The following is a 13,740-nucleotide window of genomic DNA, read 5'->3' on the forward strand; positions in this document are numbered from 1 at the left end:
ATCAAAACAATTTGAATCCAGTTTGCGAACACACCTCAGATCCCTTGGGCCTTAACCTTCTAGACCAGCCGACCATGCAGAACCTTGTCAAAAGCCAGGCTAAAGTTGAGGCACAAGAGAATGCAGATGCTGGAACAGAACATAGAACATAGAATGTAGAACATAGAACATAAAACATAGAAGACTACAGCACAGGAACAGGCCCTTCGGCCCACAATGTTGTGCTGCACATGATGCCAAATTAAACTAAATCTCTTCTACCTGTATGTGATCCATATCCCTCCATCCTCTGCACATTCATGTGCTTATCTAATTGGATTGAATTCTCAACACTGGTGCCCCATAAGGCTGTGTCCTCAGCCCCCTACTCTATTCCCTATACACTCATGACTGCATGGTCAGATTCTGCTCTAACTCCATCTACAAGTTTGCAGGTGATACCACCATTGTAGGCCGTATCTCAAATAACAATGAGTTGGAGTACAGGAAGGAGATAGAGAACTTAGTGACATGGTGTCTTGACAACAACCTTTCCCTCAATGTCAGCAAAACAGTGGTCATTGACTTCAGGAAGGGGGGTGGGGATGCACACGTTCCTGTCTACATCAATGTCGAGGGAGTTGAGAGCTTCAAGTTCCTAGCAGTGAACATCACCAATAGCCTGTCCTGGTCCAACCACATAGACGCCACGGCCAAGAAAGCTCACCAGCGCCTTTACTTCCTCAGGAGGCTAAAGAAATTTTGTATGTCCGCTTTGACACTCACCAACTTTTATCAATGTACCATAGAAAGCATCCTATCTGGATGCATCACGGCTTGGTATGGCAACTGCCCTGCCCGTGACCGCAAGAAACTGCAGAGAGTTGTGGACACAGCTCAGCACATCATGGAAACCAGCCTCCCCTCCATGGACTCTGTCTATACTTCTCGCTGCCTCAGTAAAGCAGTCATCAAAGACCCCTCCCACCCCGGACATTCTCTCTTCTCCCCCCTCCCATTGGGCAGAAGATACAAAAGCCTGAAAGCACATACCACCAGGTTCAAGGACAGCTTCTATCCCACTGTTATAAGACTATTGAATGGTTCCCTAGTAGGATAAGATGGACTCTTGACCTCACAATCTACCTCGTTATGACCTTGCACCTTATTGTCTACCTGCACTGCACTTTCTCTGTAGCTGTGACACTTTACTCTGCATTCTGTATTGTTTTACCTTTTACTACCTTGATGCACTGTGCAATGAATTGATCTGTATGAACGGTACGCAAGACAAGTTTTTCACTGTAGCTCAGTACAAGTGACAATAATAAACCAATTCATTTCAAACTAAATCTCTTCTACCTGTTGTGATCCACATCCCTCCATTCTCTGTACATCCATGTGCTTATCTAAAAGCCTCTTAAACACCTTTATCGTATCTGCCTCCGCCAGCACCCCTGGCAGCACATTCCAGGCACCCATGTTACGGACTCAGTGAAAGTCCCTTTAAGATAGAGAGTGTGTGTGTATGTGTGTGTGGGGCGTGCTTACGTCAATAGAAGATAAAGGACGTAATGACGTTGTTGAAGAAGTTAGAAGAAGAAGAAAGAAGGAGAGAGAGAGAGAGAGAAGGGAGAGAGACACCAGCCTGCTTGTTTTCTCTATCGATGGATGAGAAACAATAACTGTGTTTGCCACTGAAATCCATGTATGGAAGTTGGAAGTAATCCGGTGGAGTTCACTTTGTTGCTGACCTGTAGAAGGAAACAGGTATTTGTGTGTGGACGACCACGGTTCGGATGCTTTTCGGGGTGAGGAAGTCACTACCGAGTAAACACTGGAGTGTCGTTTGGGTTCCATCGTGGAACATTTGGATTTCGTATTTACTCTCCCTATGTTTCTCTACGTCTACGTCTTATCTTCAGACAACGGTGGTTGTTGAAGAAGCCCTTGCTCATGTTTCACCTTATGGCTTGCGGAACTGAACTTTAAGAACCATTTCGGAACTGGGAGTTTTGGACTTTGCCACACACACACACACACAAAGAGTTTAGTTTTGGGGTTAACGTTCGAGGTTTAACATTTTTGAATTCTAACATACTAACATTTTTACTTTTATTTTACGTATTATCATAAGTAGTAATTAATAAAATAGTTTTTAACACTAAATCATGCTCAGTGTGTTTCTTTTGTTGCTGGTTCGTGACAACCACCACTCTCTGTGTAAAAAACCTGCCACGCACATAACCCTTAAACTTTCCCCCTCTCATTTGACATTTCTATGCTGAGAAAAAGATTCTGACTGTCTACCCTCTCTGTGCCTCTCTTAACTTTATAAACCTCTATCAGGTCTCCCTTCAGCCTCTGACACTCCAGAGGAAACAAGCCAAGTTTGTCCAACCTCTCCTTATAACACATGCCCTCTAATCCAGGCAGCATCCTGGTGAACCTCTTCTGCACTGTCTCCAAAGCCTCCACATCCTTCCTGCAATGGATTTTGCTTCCTGCCGAAACCACTCCCTCTATGACTTCCTCGGTCCGTTCATCCCTCCCCACCTGCCCCTCCCTGTTCCCTGCACTGGCCCCTGCAACCGCAAGAGGTGTAACACCTGTCCCTCCACCTCCTCCCTCGCCACCATCCAGGGACCTCAACAGCCCTTCCAGGTGAGGCAGATGTTCACCTGCAGCTCCTCCAACGTGGTCTGCTGCTCGTGTTGTGGCCTTCTCTACATCTGGTGGTACGTGCCCTCAGGCTCCTGTATCTTCTACCTGATGGAAGAGGAGAGAAGAGAGAATGACCCGGGTGAGTGGGGTCTTTGATTATGCTGGCTGCTTCACCAAGGACTCCCCTACATATGAGCAAGCTCCTATAATATTATTAAATTCAGAAGTCCGACGTACATACATACGGTCATTCCTCCGAACAACAGAACTAGCTTCCTCTCTCTCTCCACCTTTATTCATTGATCTTTCTTATGTATAAAATCATGAGGGGCATAGATGGGTGAATGTGCACGGTCTTTTTCCCAGGATTGTGAAATCAAGAACTGGAGGACATAAGTTTAAGGTGAGAGGGAAGAGATTTAATAGGGACCTGGGGGGCAACCTTTTCACCCAGGGGGTGGTCAGTATGTGGAATGAGCTGCCAGAGGAAGTGGTTGAGGCAGGTACATTAACATCAGTTAAAAGCTACTTGGACAGGTACACGGATAGGAAAGGTTTAGAGGGATATGGGCCAAACATGGGCAAATGGGAATGGCTTAGATGGGAATCTTGGTCAGCATGGACCAGTTGGGCAGAAAGGCCTGGCTCCATGCTATATGACTCTATGTGCTTTTGATGCCATTCATTACTACACTGTGGCGGTATGGTCGCCATATCGAGTGATTGGTGCAATTTCCAACTTATGGACAAACTCAACTTATGGACGTCAGTAAAAACGGAACCCACTCGTTACCCAGCGAGAGCCTGTACTGTATTCAGTGCTCACAGTGTGGACTTCTCTACATAGGGAAAAGCAAAGGCAGGTTGGGTGACCACCCATAGAACACCTCCGTTCAATCTGCAATGACTGCAATCTGCTTCTAGTTACCTGTAGTTCTCCTCCTCGCTCCCACTTCATTGCCCCAGTGATGCTCAAGCAACAGAACCTCACCGGCTTAGACTTATTACAATCTTAATATTGAGGTCTTTTCATCTTTCTTGCAAGCCACTATTGAGGTTTATAAGAAAATTAAATTAATCACTTTTTGCAGCAATTTAAAAGCACCTTGTGATGCAGGAAATTCACGCATCTGTAATAAATTGCATTCATGTAGCGGCTCTTTCATTCAGCAAAATGTTTCAATGACCTTCACAGGAGTATCAATGTGAAATGCACAAAACTGTTCCATCATGGACACAACCCTCCCCGCCATCGAGGACATCTTCAAGAGCCGGTGCCTCAAGAAGGCGGCATCCATCACTAAGAACCCTCACCATCTGGGACATGCCCTCTTCTCGTTATCACCATCGGGGAGGAGGTACAGGAGACTGAAGACCCACACTCAACGATTCAGGAACAGCTTCTTCCCTTCCACCACTAGATTTCTGAACGGTCCATGAACACTATCTCATTATTCCAGTTTTTTGCACTATTTATTTATTTTTTGTAATTATAGTAATTTTATGTCTTTGCACTGCACTGCTGCTGCAAAACAACAAATTTGATGACATCTAAGTCAGTGATAATAAATCTGAATCTGATTCTAACACTCAGCAAGTCAAGCAACATCTGCAGAGAGAGAGAAGCATAGTTTACATTGCAGGTCCCAGGCCAACCATCATACTGGGAAAGGAAGAAGGCAAGTTAATTTTCAGAAGCAGGGATGGGTAGAACAAAGGGAGTATCTCTGTTTGGGTGAGACCAAGTGTGTGAATGGAACAATGAGAAGAACGTTATGTTCCTTTGCTGTGTTAAGTGTCACTAATGTCAGGGCTGTAGGATGTGGACATCAGAGTATAGATGAGGTGTACAAGATGATAAGAGGCATAGATCAAGTGGACAGTCAGAGACGTTTTCCCAGGGTGACAATGGCGAACACGAGGGGGCATAATTTTAAGGTGATTGGAGGAAGATATCAGGGGGATGTCAGGGGTAAGTTTTTTACACAGAGAGTGGTGGGTGTGTGGAACGCACTGCCGGCAGAGGTTGTGGAGGCAGGTACATTAGGGACATTTAAGAGACTCTTAGACACATGGGTGATAGAAAAATAGGGGGCTATATGGGGGGGAAAGGTTAGATAGATCTTAGAGCAGGATAAAATGTCAGCTGAACATTGTGGGCCGCAGGGCCTGTACCGCGCTGTAGTGTTCGATGTTCTAATAATCAAAACTGAACCAGGGTAATGACAAGCAGAAACGTCCAGTACAGACAGAAAGAGCGAGTTACCAAAAGGTCCAACAGGTCAGTCAGCATCTGTTTCCTGCTTTTATTTCAGAGTGGCAACAGTGGTGCAGCCAGTGGAGTCGCTGCTTCACATCTCCAGAGACCCAGGTTTGATCCTGACCTCCGATGTTGTCGGTGTGGACTTTGCATCTTCTCCGTGTGACCACGTGGGTCTCCCCTGGGTGCTCTGGTTTCCTCCCACATGTGGGTTAATTGCCCCTTGTGTGTCGGCTTGTGGTAGAACCTGAGGGGAGCTGAATCGAATGTGGGGAGAATAACGATGGGCTTGATGTAGGGTTAGTCTGAAAACAAAATGGCTGACGTGGCGTTGACTCAATGGTCCGAAGTCCCTGGTCCCACGTTGTAACTCTCTATGACTTCATTTCCAGCATCAGCAGTTTGTTTTAAATTTTCTTCACAACGGTGCTGTCAAATAAAATCTGGCACCAAACCAAAAAAGATAAAGGTGAGATATCTTTATTAGTCACATGTACATCGAAACACACAGTGAAATGCATCTTTTGCGTAGAGTGTTCTGGGGAACAGCCCGCAAGTGTCGCCACGCTTCCGGTGCCAACATAGCATGCCCACAACTTCCTAACCCGTACGTCTTCGGAATGTGGGACGAAACCGGAGAACCTGGAGGAAACCCACGCAGACACGGGGAGAACGTACAAACTCCTTACAGACAGCGGCCGGAATTGAACCCGGGTCGCTGGCGCTGTAAAGCGTTACGCTAACCGTTACGCTACCGTGCCTGCCCTCTTAGTACAAGGGATCAAAAACTCGCTCAAGGATGTGGCAGTGGAACACTTTTGGATACAGAGAGTGAGTTAATGTGTCAAGGCAAGGACCATTCATCAAGGCAGTTCTGGTCAGTGGTCATCGACCTGAAACCTTAACTTGGTTCCTCCCTGCTCGGATACTGCCCGACCAGCTGAGGATTCCTGCAGTTTCTGTTTTTATTTCAGATTTCCGCGTCAAAAGCCCTGGTTTGCACAACGGTGTATGAGAACTTTGGCTGGTGCTGAACATATTTATACATTTAGTGCAACACACCGAGTTCTGTATTTTCTTTGTCCAACTGGGTTTTGCACCAACCCTGCACTAATTTTGTATCCTGTGTATACCGCTTTTTGTACTATTTGTACTTGCAAAATTTTTTTGTCTGTGTTTATTGTATGTCCTCTGTTCTATGTATGTCCTCTGTTGTGAGAGTCTGGGGGAAACGACATTTCGTTCCTTCATGTGTTTTTAGAGCATCTGAGTGAATGACAATGACTTGATTTGACTTGACTATCTGCGGGATATAGATATTAGAATATAGAACAGTACAGAACAGTACAGGCCCTTCAGCCCACGATGTTGTGCCGACCTATATAAACCTACTCCATGATCAACCTCACCCTTCCCTCCTACATAGCCCATAACCCTCCATTTTTCTTACATCCATGTGCCTATCTAAGAGTCTTTTAAATGTCCTTATTATATCACCCTCGGCAGTGCGTTCCAGGCACCCACCACTCTCTGGGTAAAAAACCTACCTCTGACAACTCCCCTGAACATTCCTCCACTCACTTTAGACTGAAGTCCTCTGGTACTGGCCATTGCCGCCCTGGGGAAAAGGTGCTGGCTGTCCACTCTATCTATGCCCCTCATAATCTTATACACCTCTATCAAGTCGCCTCTCATCCTCCATCGCTCCAAAGACAAAAGACCTAGCTTGCTCATCCTTTCTTCATACGATATGTTCTCCCATCTAGGCAGCATCCTGGTAAATCTCCTCTTCACTCTCTCTAAACCTTCCACATCCTTCCTATAATGAGGTGACCAGAACTGAACACAATACTCCAAATGTGGTCTAACCAGAGTTTTATAGAGCTGCAACATCACCTTGCGGCTCTTGAACTTGATATCCCGACTAATGAAGGCCAACACAACATATGCCTTCTTAACCACCCTTTCAACCTGCATGGCATCTTTGAGAGATCTATGGACTTAGACCTCAAGATCCCTCTGTTCCTCCACACTGCTAAGAATCCTGCTATTAACCTTGTACTCCACCTTCAAGTTCGATCTTTCAAAGTGTATCACTTCACACTTTTCCAGATTGAACTCCATCTGCCACTCCTCTGCCCAACTCTACATCCTGTCTATATCCCGTTGTAACCTTCTACACTATCCACACCTCCAACCTTCGTGTTCTCAGCAAACTTACTAACCCATCCCTCCACTTCCTCATCCGAGTCATTTATAAAAGTCACAAAGAGCAGGGGTCCCAGAACAGATCCCTGTGGAACACCACTGGTCACTGACCTCCAGGAAGAATCTTCTCCATCTACTACCACCCTCTGCCTTCTCTGGGTAAGCCAATTCCGAACCCACGCGGCCAAGTCTAAATGGATCCCATGCCTCACGACTTTCTGGATGAGACTACTATGGGGAGCCTTGCCAAATGCTTTACAAAAGTCCATGTACACCACATCCACCGCTCTACCTTCATCTATTTGTTTTGTCACCTCCTCAAAAAACTCAATTAGGCTTGTGAGGCACGACCTGACCCTAACAAAGCCACGCTGACTATCTCAAATAAGACTATGGTTCTCCAAATGCTTGTAAATCCTGTCCCTAAGAATCCTCTCCAATAATTTGCCCACCACTGATATAAGACTCACTGATCTATAATTCCCAGGATTATCCTTATTACCTTTCTTGAATGGGAACAACATTAGCCATCCTCCAATCCTCTGGTACCACTCCTGTGGCCAAGGAAGACACAAATATCATCGTCAACACCCCAGCAATCTCCTCCCTCAGTTGCAGATATGGGGGAGAAATGGCAGATGGAGTTTAATCCAGCCTAATGTGAGGTGTTGCAGTTTGGGAGATCAAATATAAAGGGACAGTACACAGTAAATGGCAAGACTCTTAACAGTGCTGATGTATACATGGATTTTGGGATCCAAATCCATAGCTCTCTGAAAGTGGCTGCACAGGTTGATAGTTTGGTAAAGAAGGCATACGGCATGCTTGCCTTTATTAGTCGAGGCACTGAGTTCAAGAGTCAGGAAGTAGTGTTGCAGCTTTATAAAACTCTAGTTAGGCCGCATCTGGAGTATTGCATTCAATTCTGGTCACCCCATTATAGGAAGGGTGTTGCGGCTTTGGAGTGGGTGCAGAAGAGGTTCACTAGGATGCTGCCTGGATTAGAGGGTATGTGCTACAAGGAGACAAACTTGGGTTGTTTTCTCTGGAACGTCAGAGGCTGAGGTAAGACCTGGTTTATAAGATTGTGAGAGGCATAGATAGAGCAGACAGCTGGTACCTTTCTCCCAGGGACAAAATGTCTAATGTCAGAGGACATGCATTTAAGGTGAGGGGGGAAGTACAAAGGAGATGTGCATGGCAAGTTTTTTACACAGAAAGCGGTGGGTGCCTAGAATGTGCTGCCAGGGGAGGTAGTGGAGGCAGATACAATAGAGGGGTTTAAGAAGCTCTTAGATAGGCACATAAGATAAGATAAGATATCTTTATTAGTCACACGTCAATCCAAACACACAGTGAAATACATCTTTTGCATAGAGTGTTCTGGGGGCAGCCCGCAAGTGTCACCACGCTTCCGGCGCCAACATAGCACGCCCACAACTTCCTAACCCGTACGTCTTTGGGATGTGGGAGGAAACCGGAGCACCCGGAGGAAACCCACGCGGACACGGGGAGAACGTACAAACTCCTTACAGACAGTGGCCGGAGTTGAACCCGGGTCGTTGGCGCTGTAAAGTGTTACGCTAACCGTTACACTACTGTGCCTGCCATTTGAATGGAGGGATATGAACATTGTGTAAGCAGAAGGGGTTAGTACAGTTTGGCATTTCATTACTAGTTTAATTTGTTCAGCACTACATGGTGGGCTGAAGGGCCTGTTCCTGATGTTCTATTTCCTGTGTTCTACCTGTAGTGTTTTGGCTTACAGGAATGGCATCATGGTGCAGCAGGTTAGTGCTGCTGCCTCACAGTTCCAAGGATCTGGCTTTGGTCCTGATCTCGATAGTGCAGTTCACACATTCTCCCTGTTCTGATTTCCTCCCACAGCCCAAAGACGTGCTGGTCAGTTAACTGGCTACTGTAACTTACCCCTCAGTGTCAGTAAGTGGTGAAAGACTCAAAGGGGAGTTGATCGGCATGTGAGAGAGAATAACTTTCAGGTCTATAGGGAAATAAGAGGAGGAGTGTGTTTGATGGGATTGTTCTACTGGGAGCTAGCATAGACACAATGGCCTGAATGGTTTCCTTCTGTAATGTAGTAAATAAGTCACTATGTTGAAAAAATCTGACAAATAACCATGCTGATGCAGGGTCTTTGACCTGAAACCTTAACCCTGTTTCTCTCTCCACAGATGCTGCCTGACCTGCTGAATGTTTCCTGCATTTTCTGTTTTTGTTTCAGATTTCCAGCATCTGCAAGTTTTGTTTTGATATTCATGTGATTTCTTTTGTTTGGAACATTCATCGTAATCACTAGTTTCCAGTTGTCAAATGTGCACCTCGTCCCTTGACCATAACTGGGTCCACTGTGCTGCTTGTAAAACAACGTTTTACAACTCTTCCTGACAACTATTTTGGCCACTTGAGGTGGATTTTCACCCAATATCTTCTGTTTAATCTCTTCAACTCTTGTTCCCATTATGACTCTCTCTCTCAGCTTTGCTTTTCTTGCTGACTGTAGCAAATTAGGATTTGATCATGAGAAACTTGTCCAGATGCAGGGTCTCGACCCGAAACATCGACTGTCCATTTCCCCCTGCAGATGCTGCCTGACATGCTGAGTTCCTCCAGCAGATTGTTTGTGCTCCAGAATCCAGCGTCTGCAGTCTCTTGTGTCTCCAGAAACTTGGTTGTGGTTGTCTCCAGAGAAATAGCTCAGCTGCTGTTCTCTCAGTCATGGTGTACTGATAATTTATCAGAAAGTAGGCCAGCTTGTTAATGTTAACTTGACGTATCTTTGAATTTGAATGTAGCATTTGCCTAATGAGGGTATGTATGATACTTGTACTGTGCATACAGTTGCTTCATTAGATGCAGGGTGATATGATTGAAATCTTGAGTCATAGTCATAGAGTTATACAGCAGGGAAACAGGCCCTACAGCCCAACACATCCATGCCGACCAAGTTGCCTACCTGAGCTAGTCCCATTTGCCTGCATTTGGCCCATATCCCTCTAAACCTTTCCTATCCACGTACCTGTCCAAGTGTCTTTTTAATGTTGCGTTTGTACCTGCCTCAACCACTTCCTCCTGCAGCCCGTTCCATACACCCACCACCCGCCCTCTGTGTAAAAAACTTGCCCCTCAGGTCCCCTTTAAATCTTTCCCTGCTCACCTTAAACGTCTGCTCTCCCCGACCCTGGGGGTTAAAGGCTGTGGCCATCCACCTCATCTTTGTGCCTCATGGTTTTATAAACCTCAAAGGTCACCCCTCAGCCCCCTACACTCCAGGGAAAACAGTCCCAGCCCAACCAGTCTCTCCTTAAGCCCTCCAGTCCTGGCAACATCCTCGTGAACCTCTTCTGCACCCTCTTCAGCTTAGTCACATCCCTCCTATAATGTGGCGACCAGAACTGCACACAGTGCTCCAGCTGCGATCTCACCAATGTCTTGTACAGGTGTTTGATGACATTCTAACTCTTGCACTCAGTGCCCTGCCTGATGAAGGCAAATGTGCCATACACCATCTTCACCACCCTGTCTACCTGTCTCACCGCTTTCAGGGGACTATGTACCTGTACCCCTAGGTCTCTCTGTTCTAGAATGCTCCCCAGGACCCTGCCATTTACTGTGTAAGTCCTGCGCCGGTCTAACTTCCCAAAACATGTCACTTTACACCTGTCTGGTCTGCTTTGCACTATTTCAGCTCTTGAATTGAGCAAATTCCACAGCAGTTTTCGACCTGATGATTTGTTTTAATGGAAGCTTGCAAAGTATCTAATATCTTACTTGCAATTTTCTGATTCATTGTGAACACTTTTCCCAACTAGAAGGTCTTTCTTTATCATGATCAGCAACTGTTAGTCATCTAACTCAATAAAATCTACGTGTTGTTATTCCAGTTGGCCATTTCCCTGAGTAGAAGGGAATTGATGACAGTGTTCTGCTTACTGACTGGCACATACTAAATGTCCCCACTATTACTATCTCCTCATGCAACCCAGGCCAGCACAGATGGCTCTGTGCCACACCAAGGTGGGACACATCCCAAAGTGGTGATCAACCAACAAAGCCAGATCTGTATTTTTCAGGAATCACTACTCTGGATACATGCTGCACGTCCTAGTTCACTCTTATGAACAAGCTATGAGTGAATATCTCCTCTGCGTGTCGGTCAACCACCGACAATGTATTCTCCTACCTGAACGAAAACTCGAGCTCTTTTGGATGACTTGCTGTGTTGCCAATTAAACCAAACTAAATGCAGCACACACCAAACCACACCTGACAATGACTTTGCCCATTAACTGCATTTCTTTATTAATGGCGATTAGTTCAAACAATTCAAAGATTCACTACCTGGTACCAAAACAAACTTCATAAACTTTTTGGTTACGCAACTCTTTTACCCGTTTCATAACCTCATTAAGTCTATCCATATATTACCCACTGTAGATGAACCTGACAGTAGTTCGATGTGGTGATTGCCTCTCTGAGTCAGGACCTTGGAGTCTTCTGCAGCTGTTCGTCTGCAGAGTATTGCTGTTGATCTTCTCATGAGGCACCTTTTTACACATTTTTTTGTAAACTTTTCAGACATTGCTTTGATTTTATAGCCTATTATATGGCTGAAGTCATCTCCTTTTCCATATATGTACTTCTTGTTTGATACTTTCAAATTCTTGCTAGTTCTCATAACCACTTTAGCCACCTGGTCCGCAGTTATCAGAGATTAGACTTGTAGAATATTGTCCCTAGTACACAGTATCTCGAAATTGTCTGTGTCTCTCTGTATCAGCAATAGCAGGGATAAACACACCACTGCAAATTGCATCAGGTGGAAAATGAGTGCAGCTACGCTCCCACACTGATACTAACCAAATGTTCCAACGTCAGTGTGACCCCACTTCACCTCGTCCCTTCAGCTTCATACTGACCAGGTCTCTTTTGTTGTTTTCAGTTCTTCCATTTAACCCATTCTTCTCTCCTCAACTGTCTACAGCTGCCATCATCCGCAGAGAAAGGAAAGTCTCGGAGCACGTGGAGCAAGATCCTGCTCCATTTGGAGTAACTTGCACTGAGGCAGATAACCACAGGGTTGCTAGGATCTGCTGATATACAGGACTGACCGTAGATAGGTTTGAGCTCTGTTGGAAACATACGAAGGTCCACCTTTTCATCCCTGCTTCTGCTTGTGTGGGAACAGGTAGTTTCGGATTAAGTTATTATGGTAAGCCTACATCCACGATCCAGATAAGGGGTCTTGACCCAAAGCATCGGCTGGCCGCTTCCCCCCACAGACGCTGCTCGATCCGCTGAGTTTCTCCAGCAGCTCATTTTTTTTGCTCCAGATACTCATGGAACTTAATAATCCCGAAAATCAGGGATAACGCATCTCATTCCATTTGAGCAACAAACAAGCTGCTGGAGGAACTCAGCGGGTCGAGCAGCATCTGTGGTGGGGGTGGGGGGGAGCGTGGGGGAGGAATTGTTTACGTTTTGGGTTGAAACCCGGCATCAGGACTGACACCGAAGAGGTGATATGGCCGGTGCAAAGAGCTTACAGCCCATCGCCCCTCTCCGCACTCAGTCCTGATGCAGGGTTTCAACCCAAAACGTCAACAATTCCTCCCCCTCCACCACCCCCCCCACAGATGCTGCTCGACCCGCTGAGTTCCTCCAGCAGATTTTTGCTCCAGATTCCAGCATCTGCGGTCTCCCGCGTCTTTCTTCCATTTGAGTATAGTTCTGTTCACTGGCACTGAGTGCAAGATTCAAACACATGAGAGGTCACTGTTCTAACACTATAAAGGTGCTTCACACAAAAGTCTGATATCTTTTGCACATCACAATAGAAAGCTATAAACTGACTTTTACACAACTTTGAATGCTCTGGGATAATCACTTGTCCAACTCCACACAATATCCTTCTTCAATAGCTCCTTCAACAGATACAACATCGTTGCAAAATTTGGCATGAATTAACAGTAGAAGTTCAGTAAACCCAAGAAGGATCTGAGCTCTGAGCTGTTCTCGGAAGTTGTCGTGTTCCTGATATTTAAGGCTGAGCTCAACAGATTTCTAATCAGGGAAGGAGTCAAGGGTTATAGATAACGGGTAAGAAAGCGGACTCGAGGAATGTTGGAACAGCCATGGTATATTTGAATAGCAGAGCAGGTTTGAAGGGCTGGACGGCCCACTCCTGCTTCTACTCGTCATGATCTTTGCTCTCAATGTCTCCCCTGCCTCCCTTTACCTCCCAATCCCAATGTGACTACTCACAAAATTTGATTACTGCATCCCGAAACATTCCTCAGGCAGAAGAAGCACCAGATGACAGTGCATTAAGTTCTGACCTAGTACATTGGGTTGTGACCCAGTGCATTGAATTGTGACCCAGTGCACTCCCATGCGCCAGTCTACATTGAGGGATCGGTGATGGAGAGAGTCAGCAGCTTTAAATTCCTGGGTGTTAACATATCCGATGACCTGTCCTGGGACCAGCACATAGATGCAAACACAAGGAAGGTGCGCCAGCATCTTTAGTTCCTTAGGAGGTTAAGGAGGTTCGGCTTGTCACCTAACTCTCTAACAAACTTCTACAGATGTACTATTGAAAGTATCCTGAC

Source organism: Pristis pectinata, chromosome 14, assembly GCF_009764475.1.
Source record: "Pristis pectinata isolate sPriPec2 chromosome 14, sPriPec2.1.pri, whole genome shotgun sequence".
NCBI classification, from domain to species: domain Eukaryota; kingdom Metazoa; phylum Chordata; class Chondrichthyes; order Rhinopristiformes; family Pristidae; genus Pristis; species Pristis pectinata.